This window comes from Haematobia irritans, chromosome 2 (genome assembly GCF_050003625.1).
Source record: "Haematobia irritans isolate KBUSLIRL chromosome 2, ASM5000362v1, whole genome shotgun sequence".
NCBI lineage: Eukaryota > Metazoa > Arthropoda > Insecta > Diptera > Muscidae > Haematobia > Haematobia irritans.
This window is the reverse complement of record NC_134398.1, coordinates 184466686-184476799: the sequence shown is the minus strand read 5'-3', so window position 1 is coordinate 184476799 and position 10114 is coordinate 184466686. Positions and strand designations below refer to the sequence as shown.

General features: G+C 32.2%; 1 protein-coding gene across 1 annotated transcript in view; it reads left to right on the top strand.

Moving 5' to 3' along the window:
* Nucleotides 1–1533: 1533 nt before the first annotated feature.
* The window catches only part of LOC142226793 (serine/threonine-protein kinase MARK1), a 30217-nt gene continuing 21636 nt past the window's right edge, over nucleotides 1534–10114 (top strand). Inside the window, exon 1 of the mRNA XM_075297010.1 lies at nucleotides 1534–1759. The gene's annotated coding sequence lies outside the window, so the exon portion shown is untranslated. The remainder of the gene's footprint in view (nucleotides 1760–10114) is intronic.

Below are 10114 nucleotides of genomic sequence, written 5' to 3'. Positions count from 1 at the left end.
ACAAAATTTGTATAATTGTATGACTTTGTTTACTGATTTAGTTTTCACTTTAGCGATTTTAGCGACTAAACTCGAACTTAATACCCACTTTTAGCAGGGAATATATAGGAGAAAAGGCCTCAGTATGACTCAATGAGTGGATCTTTGGACTAAAGATCTCGGTAATTAAACTGTAACCCACAAAATGTTTCCAGATCCTTTACCTAAGCTGGGTCAGGCTTTTAACCAAATCTTCCACTTTGCAGAGGGATCTCTAACCCTGGAACGCGGGCAGTGACATTGGTAGTGTCACAGGTTGGATAGTGGCCCCCAACACACCCAACACATACTCACCTTCAGTTAATCTCAACCCTAATCAACCCTATCCTGTCAACTCTTTCCTTCTACTCTTCTATCCATGGTCATAAAAATTGATTCTTCTTCACCTTCTCCATACTTTCGATGCGTATGGTTATAATTGATGTAATCATGCTCTCGTATATCCAGTGTGTCACTTTTGGGTTTTTGTCCCATTATCTTTAAGCTTCTTTTTAATGTGGCACTTACATATAAGTTTTCTGACCAAGGTTCCTATACGTACTTAGCATTATCAGGGAATTGATGGCTTGCAAACAATTAATCCCGTGAAAACTCTATGGTTTCAAACTCATTTTGAATAGTTAAGTTTAGAGTTTGATTACACCCCGGTAAAGGTCCTTAAAACATATACCAAAATAACTATCGCCATTGATTTCTTACCTCTCTTACCTTGCTAAATTATATCCATTTTATTACCCTTTCTACTAATAAAAAACGGAGCATTTTTAGATTCTCCATAAGACATCTGCAATCGTTAAATATTAAAATGTAACATTTCTCGCATATTTTCGTATCGTTTCAGCCGTTAAATGTCAACATTACGATGTACAAAAATGCTACATCAACAAAAATAAAACAACATTGAAGGGTATTTCAGCATTTTGTATAAAGACATAAAAAAGGACATAGTACCAACATTGGAAGCCAACGTTGACAGGAGTCAACAACAACAACAACAACAACAAGAGGAGAAACATAATAATTTAGAGAAGCCAATAAAACACGTGATTTAGTGTTAAAGTCAAGTCCAAAGAAATTCAAAAAAAAATTATGAGGTGAAGGTGCAAAACGGTGAAAAGAAACAAGAAAACCTACTCCAAGAACATCAAAGTGTAAAACCATAAAAACTAAAGCTGAAGCAATAATTTTTATCAGCATTCAAGAACCAACAGACGGTTGCTCAGTCACAACCAAAGGAAACGGATATCAAAACTCACAACATAGCTGGTCTTGAGCACCCATCAAAAACAACAACAACCCAAACTAAAATAAATATTCTTAAGAACATTAGTGACCTGAGCCCGAACGAAAACTTCATGCAACTCAAGAAACTGGTGGCCATAAAACACCTTGGCTGAACTAGCGGTTCCCTGAGAACAAGAAGCTACAGTTTTTCAATTCATGCTCTGGCAAAAGTTTAATTTCTCTTCACAGAGAAGTTAGTTGATCACAAGTCTTCAACGGTTTGTATACAGGTGTGTGTTGGCAAGTTACACAACCACCAAAAACGACATATAAATCCCTCCAGTCATCATCTAGCAAAAGAAAGAAAACAGCAGTCGTGGATACCCACGGTGATTTAATAGAGCCACCAGCGTCCGTGCCAAAGTGTCCCAATACCACACCGCCATACCAGAGGCTAACTAAGGCTCTGCAATGCGATCCAAGATGCGGACACGAGGTAATATTCAAATTTTATTTAATTATTTTTATTACTAATAAATATGAATATATAAGCATTCGGAAATTATTTATTGCGAAAAACGAGGGACTGTAAACGGAAAACGGAAATGTTACTCACCAGTTTTTGTGAGATATTTTGGACAAATATTGTCTACAATGAAAATAAGCAAAATTGTAATCAGGTTAGATTAACCATTAAGATCGAATCTTAAGTACCCTCCACCATGGATTGCATAGAAACTTCTACTAAAGACTGTCATCCACAATCGAATTACTTGGCTTGCGGTAACAATTGCCGATGGAAAGACATATTAAAACTTAAAATAAAATTTTGGCAAAATTTTCTATAGAAATAAAATTTTCTATAGAAATAAAATGTTGACAAAATTTTCTATAGAAATAAAATGTTGACAACATTTTCTATAGAAATAAAATTTTGACAAAATTTTCTATAGAAATAAAATATTGACAAAATTTTCTATAGAAATAAAATTTTTTTAAAAATTTTGTATAGAAATAAAATTTTGACAAAATATTCTATAGAAATATAATTTTGACAAAATTTTCTACACAAATAAAATTTTGACAAAATTTTCTATAGAAATACAATTTTAGCAAAATTTTCTATAGAAATAAAAATTTGGCAAAATTTTCTATAGAAATAAAATTTTTACAAAATTTTCTATAGAAATAAAATTTTGACAAAATTTTCTATAGAAATAAAATTTTGACAAAATTTTCTATAGAAATAAAATTTTGACCAAATTTGCTATAGAAATAAAATTTTGACGAAGTTTTCTACAGAAATAAAATTCTAGCAAAATTTTCTATAGAAATAAAAATTTGGCAAAATTTTCTATAGAAATAAAAATTTGACAAAATTTTCTATAGAAATAAAATTTTGACAAAATTTTCTATAGAAATAAAATTTTGACAAAACTTTCTATAGAAATAAAATTTTGACAAAATTTTCTATAGAAATAAAATTTTGACAAGATTTTCTATAGTAATAAAATTTTAACAAAATTTTCTATAGAAATAAAAATTTTACAAAATTTTCTATAGAAATAAAATATTGACAAAATTTTCTATAGAAATAAAATTTTTAAAAAATTTTGTATAGAAATAAAATTTTGACAAAATGTTCTATAGAAATAAAATTTTGACAAAGTTTTCTATAGAAATAAAATCTTTAAAAAATTTTGTATAGAAATAAAATTTAAAAAAAAATTAGTATAGAAATACAATTTTGACAAAATTTTCTATAAAAAAAAATTTGTATAGAAAGAAAATAAAAAAACCCGAGTAAAGACGTACATAATTCGGTTTGACAAAATTTTCTATAGAAATAAAATTTTGACAAAATTTTCTATAGAAATAAAATTTTGACAAAATTTTCTATAGAAATAAAATTTTGACAAAATTTTCTATAGAAATACACTTTTGACTAAATTTTCTATAGAAACAAAATTTTGGCAAAATTTTCTATAGAAATAAAATTTTGACAAAATTTTCTATAGTAATAAAATTTTGACAACATTTTCTATAGAAATAAAATTTTGGTAGATTAATTTTGGCGATATGGACCAATTTTTGCGTGATTGGGGATCGGCTATATATATAACTATAGACCGATATGGACCAATTTGTACATGTGTGTTTGCGGTCATATACTACCTCAATTTACCAAATTTCAACCGAATCGGATAAATTTTGCTCCTCCAAGAGGTTCCGGAGGTGAAATCTGGGGATCGATTTATATGAGGGCTATATACAATTATAGACCAATATGGACCAATTGTTGCATGGTTGTTACTAACACCACATACCAAATTTCAACCGAATCGGATGATTTTTTCTCATCCAAAGAGGTTCCGTAGGTCAAATCTGGGGATCGGTTGATATAGGAGCTATATATAAGTATGGACCAATTTTTGCATGGTTGTTAGAGACCACAGACCCTGTATGCTTCTCTTAGAGGCTCCGCAAGCCAAATATGGGGGCTATACGTAAAAGTGGACCTATATGGCCCATTTGCAATACCATCCCACCTACATCAATAACAACTACTTGTGCCAAGTTTCAAGTCGATCGCTTGTTTCGTTCGGAAGTTAGCGTGATTTCAACAGACGGACGGACAGACGGACATGCTTAGATCTACTCAGAATTTCACCACGTCCCAGAATATATATATATACTTTATGCGGTCTTAGAGCAATATTTCGATGTGTTACAAACAGAATGACAAAGTTAATAAAGTATAAAACCAGAAAATTAAAAAACAACAAGTGTATACGGCCGTAAGTTCGGCCAGGCCGAATCTTATGTACCCTCCACCATGGATTGCGTAGAAACTTCTACGAAAGACTGTCATCCACAATCGAAATACTTGGATGAGTTAGTCCATACGTGGTATATATTAGACAAAAAAAGTTATGTATAGTTAAGTCTACAAATAATTACGAATCGATATGGACTTTTTGCACGGTACGTAGAGAGCCAGAATTGAAATATGGGGGCTATATACAATTATGAACTTGATATGGACCAATTTTTGTGTGATTGGAAATCGCTTTATCTGAGGGATATATATAACTATAGACCGATATGGCATGGTTGTTAGCGACCATATACTAGCACAATGTACCAAATTTCAACTGACTCGGATGAAATTTGCTCCTCCAAGAGGCTCCAAAACCAAATCTCGGGATCGGTTTATATGGGGCAATATATGATTATGGACCACTTTTGGCATGGTTGTTAAATATCATATACGATCACCACGTACCAAATTTCAAGCAGATCGGATGAATTTTGCTTCTCCTAAAGGCACCGGAGGTCAAATCTGGGGATCGGTTTATATGGGAGATATATATAATTATGGGCTGATAGGAACCAATTCCTGCATGGTTGTTGGATACCATATACTAACATCACGTACCAAATTTCAACCGAATGGGAAGAATTTTTCTCTTCCATGGGGCTCTGGAGGTCAAATCTGGGGATCGGTTTATATGGGGGCTATATATAATTATGGACCGATGTGGACCAATTTATGTGTGGTTGTTAGAGACAATATACTAACACTATGTACCAAATTTCAGCCGGATCGGATGAAATTTGCTTCTCTTAGAGGCCTCGCAAGCCAAATCGTGGGATCGGTTTATATGGGGGCTATATATAATTATGGACCGATGTGGACCAATTTTTGCATGGTTGTTAGAGACCGTATACTGACACCATGTACCAAATTTCAGCCGGATCGGATGAAATTTGCTTCTCTTAGAGGCCTCGCAAGCCAAATCGGGTGATCGGTTTATATGGGGGCTATATATAATTATGGACCGATTTGGACTAATTTTTGCATGGTTGTTAGATACCATATACTAACACCATGTACCAAATTTCAGCCGGATCGGATGAAATTTGCTTCTCTTAGAGGCCTCGCAAGCCAAATTTGGGGGTCCGTTTATATGGGGGCTATACGTAAAAGTGGACCGATATGGCCCATTTGCAATACCATCCGACCTACATCAATAACAACTACTTGTGCCAAGTTTCAAGTCGATAGCTTGTTTCGTTCGGAAGTTAGCGTGATTTCAACAGACGGACGGACGGACGGACGGACATGCTCAGATCGACTCAGAATTTCACCACGACCCAGAATATATATATACTTTATGGGGTCTTAGAGCAATATTTCGATGTGTTACAAACGGAATGACAAAGTTAATATACCCCCCATCCTATGGTGGAGGGTATAAAAACAGGAATTTTTAGTATGCACATTTTCTTCGAAATAATAGAATGATCTTAATGGTGTAGGCTATAAATTAATATGCAAAGGCATTTTTAATAGGTCTAATTTCAAAACACCTCCAAAACAAATATTTGCTATAGAAAAATATTTACACATAGGATATGGACAAATGACAGAAAAAAAAACACTTTTTTTCAGCCAATTTGTTGACAAATCCAATTTTCTTTTGAATGTTTGCTTTTGCTTCTTAAATACTACGTGTTTACCAAACATTGAACATATACTTGTCGTGTAGGCAGGCCAACATGTCGAATCTAAATGAGATTCCATACGCATTTTAAGACACTAGATAATGTTGTTATGAAACAAACAAGAGAAAGAACAAAACTCAAGCCAAGCCGACTGTGTCATGCTCTTTTCAGTTTTCAGAACTGCTGGTGTTTGTCAAGTTTGCAGGTGTTTTAAATGAATATCTTCTTCTGCAGGAGGTGCAGTAATCTACCATCACCAAATTTATCGTTTACAATTTGTGAAGATACCACACGATTAAAAAAAAAAAACAACTAACCCAAACGGCCGCTAAGGTTGGACTGATAAACCATACAATTTTCATGGTCCTATCTGTGTGGCCATGAATCACCGCACATTCACGTGGGGGATGATCCAGCGCAGCCACTAAAATTTCACGAAAAATCTCACTTTTTTCGAAAAAATCGTCATATTTTCGAAAAAATCATCATTTTGTCAAAAAATCTGCAATGTAAATAATACTTAAACCAAACTAATTTTTTGCTTAAACATAAAAATATTTATTTCATATAAAGAACTGAAAATTAACATAACTACCCATTTCAACAATAAAAGCATAATGAATTCAGTCTTGTGTAAAATAAAATAAAAATAAAAATTATGCAATGCTATGCTATGCAATTCCAAAAATAATATAAACAATATTTTTACTTCAGTAAGTTTTTTACTTACAAATAATAATAAAGATCTTTAATATTTACGTATATGTTGCCCGATTTTCCAAAATTTGACAAATTTTCTTAGAAATACAATTTTGCACAGATTTTCATAGAAATAAATTTTTGCAAGAATTTACTATAGAAAAAATTTGCCAAAAATGTTCTATAGAAATAATGTTTAAACGAATTTACTATAGAAACAATTTTCCAAAAATAATCTATAGAAATAAATTTTTGCAAGAATATTTTATAGAAATAAAAATGTGTACAAATTTTCTACAAATATAAAGTCTTGAGAAGGTTTTCTATAGAAATAAAATTTTGACAAAATTTTCAATAGAAATAAAATTTTGACAAAATTTTCTGTAGAAATAAAATTTTGACAACATTTTCTATAGAAATAAAATTTTGACAAAATTTTCTATAGAAATAAAATTTTGACAAAATTTTCTATAGAAATAAAATTTTGACCAAATTTTCTATAGAAATATCATTTTGACAAAATTTTCTAGAGAAATAAAATTTTGACAAAATATAGAAATAAAAAATTATTTGTTAGAATTCAAACACATTCTCAATCTTAAAGGGATTTTATAAAAATTCTATAGAAAAAACGAATTGACTAAAAAGTGGTGGAAATAATTTTCAGAAAAGAATATAGGGGGTTATATGCAAGGTTGCTACAGTTGGTAGAATTCTACCAGAAATAGTAGTCGATTTTTTACTGCTCGTTAGATTTTGATGTTTTTTACTGTTCGTTAGAATTATTGATGTTTGGGTAGACTTTGCAAAAAATTTCTATAGAAACAAAACTTTTAAAAAATTTTCTATAGAAATAAAATTTTGACATAATTTTCTATAGAAAAAAAATTTTGAGAAAATTTTTTATAGAAATTACAATTTGAGAAAATTTTCTATAGAAATAAAATTTTGATAAAATTTTCTATAGGAATAAAATTTTGACAAAATTTTCTATAGAAATAAAATTTTGACAAAATTTTCTATAGAAATAACATTTTGACAAAATTTTCTATAGAAATAACATTTTGACAAAATTTTCTATAGATATAAAATTTTGACAAAATTTTCAATAGAAATAAAATTTTGACAAAATTTTCTTTCTATAGAAAATTTGCCACTCGTGCCAACCGTGATACTAATATTGTAGGTGTAGAATGAAATCTCCAGCAAAAATTTGCAATTTCTCTATCTGCAAAATTGTCAAATATATTCTCTCTTTTCCTGGCTCTAAACGAACTTCTTTCTAGTCAAAAATTTTGAACGGTGCTAAAATCGTCCTTTATGGTGCAAAATTCGGAAAATCGGCATTCAACCTATAACAATGAAAACTACTGATGCTAAGTGTGATTTCAACAGACGGACGGACATTAGTAGACCGTCTCAGAATTTCACCACGACTAAGGCTATATGTATTTTGTGAGGTCTAATATCAAAATTCCGGCGCGTTACTTAGCGAACTAATAATGTTAGTATATCTCTCATCCCTATGGTGGAACGCATAATGATACTAAAACATTTGGCAAAGGCATTTGGGGCCCATTTCAAGTATTGAATAATTTTTCCAATGTTCCCACACCTGTTTTCAAATGGATACAAGGTATAATAATGTATGATAATAGTCATTGTTAGCTAAGAGTATCATTAAATTTTGTCCAAACAGTTTGTCGTCGATACCACAAAAGTGTTTTGTTGGCCCATTCTAATGATAGTTCTGTTTCAATCCACAAGTTGATGGTATTTAACGCCAATGTTTGTTTTACAATACGAAAATGTTAATTTTTCCATTTCTTTCTCGTGGTTGAACTTGTAATTGTATAATCTTTTTATTTCTTAAGAGGTTTATCGTATCATTGCCCGCATATACTTGTCTATCGGATTATCCATCTTACATAGGGCTGAGTTTGAAATCGATATTTGTCTGTAACATTGAATGACGGGCATTAAATTTAAGCGTGATTTTAATATATTTAATTTGCTTATAGCAAAAAGAGTGAATAGAACCGTGAACGCAAAGAAACAAAATGATTGACAAATACATATCGCAAACGTTGTTCTTTTGTGACAGTCTTTCTAAATTTCTTCGAAAAGTTCAAACTTTTATCACCAAAAAACAAACAAAAAATTTTTACACTGTATGACATCTTTTTATACCCTCCATCATAGGATGGGGGTATATTAACTTTGTCATTCCGTTTGTAACACATCGAAATATTGCTCTAAGACCCCATAAAGTATATATATTCTGGGTCGTGGTGAAATTCTGAGTCGATCTAAGCATGTCCGTCCGTCTGTCCGGCTGTCCGTCCGTCTGTGGAAATCACGCTAACTTCCGAACGAAACTAGCTATCGACTTGAAACTTGGCACAAGTAGTTGTTATTGATGTAGGTCGGATGGTATTGAAAATGGGCCATATCGGCCCACGTTTACGTATAGCCCCCATATAAACCGATCCCCAAATTTGGCTTGCGGAGCCTTCCGGAGCAGCAAAATTCATCCGATCCGGTTGAAATTTGGTACGTGGTCTAAGTATACGGTCTCTAACAACCATGCCAAAATTGGTCCATATCGGTCCACAATTATATATAGCCCCCATATAAACCGATCCCCAGATTTGACCTCCGGAGCCTCTTGGAGGGGCAAAATTCATCCGATCCGGTTGAAATTTGGTACCTGATGTTAGTATACGGTCTCTAACAACCATGCAAAAATTGGTCCATATCGGTCCATAAATATATATAGCTCCCATATAAACCGATCCCCAGATTTGACCTCCGGAGCCTCTTGGAGGAGCAAACTTCATCCTACCCGATTGAAATTTGGTACGTGGTGTTAGTATATGGTCTCTAACAACCATGCAAAAACTGGTCCATATCGGTCCATAATTATATATAGCTCCCATATAAACCGATCCCCAGATTTGATCTCCGGAGCCTCTTGGAGGGGTAAAATTCATCCGATCCGTTTGAAATTGGGTACCTGATGTTAGTATACGGTATCTAACAAGCATGCAAAAATTGGTCCATATCGGTCCATAATTATATATAGCTCCCATATAAACCGATCCCCAGATTTGAACTCTGGAGCCTCTTGTATGAGCAAAATTCATCCGATCCAATTGAAATTTAGTACGTGGTGTTAGTATATGGTCTCTAACAACCATGCAAAAATTGGTCCATATCGGTCCATAATTATATATAGCTTCCATATAAACCGATCCCCAGATTTGACCTCCGGAGCCTCTTGAAGGAGCAAAAGTCATCCGATGCGGTTGAAATTTGGTACATTTCGTTAGTATATGGCCTCTAACAGCCATGTAAAAATTGTCAAATTTTATTACTATAGAAAGTTTTGTCAAAATTTCATTTCTATAGAAAGTTTTGTAAAAAGTTTATTTCTATAGCAATGTTTGTCAACATTTTATTTCCATAGAAAATTTTGTCAAAATTTTATTTCTATAGAAAATTTTGTAAAAAATTTATTTCTGTAGAAAATTTTGTCAACATTTTATTTCTATAGACAATTTTGTCAACATTTTATTTCTATAGAACATTTTGTCAACATTTTATTTCTATCGAAAATTTTGTCAACATTTTATTTTTATAG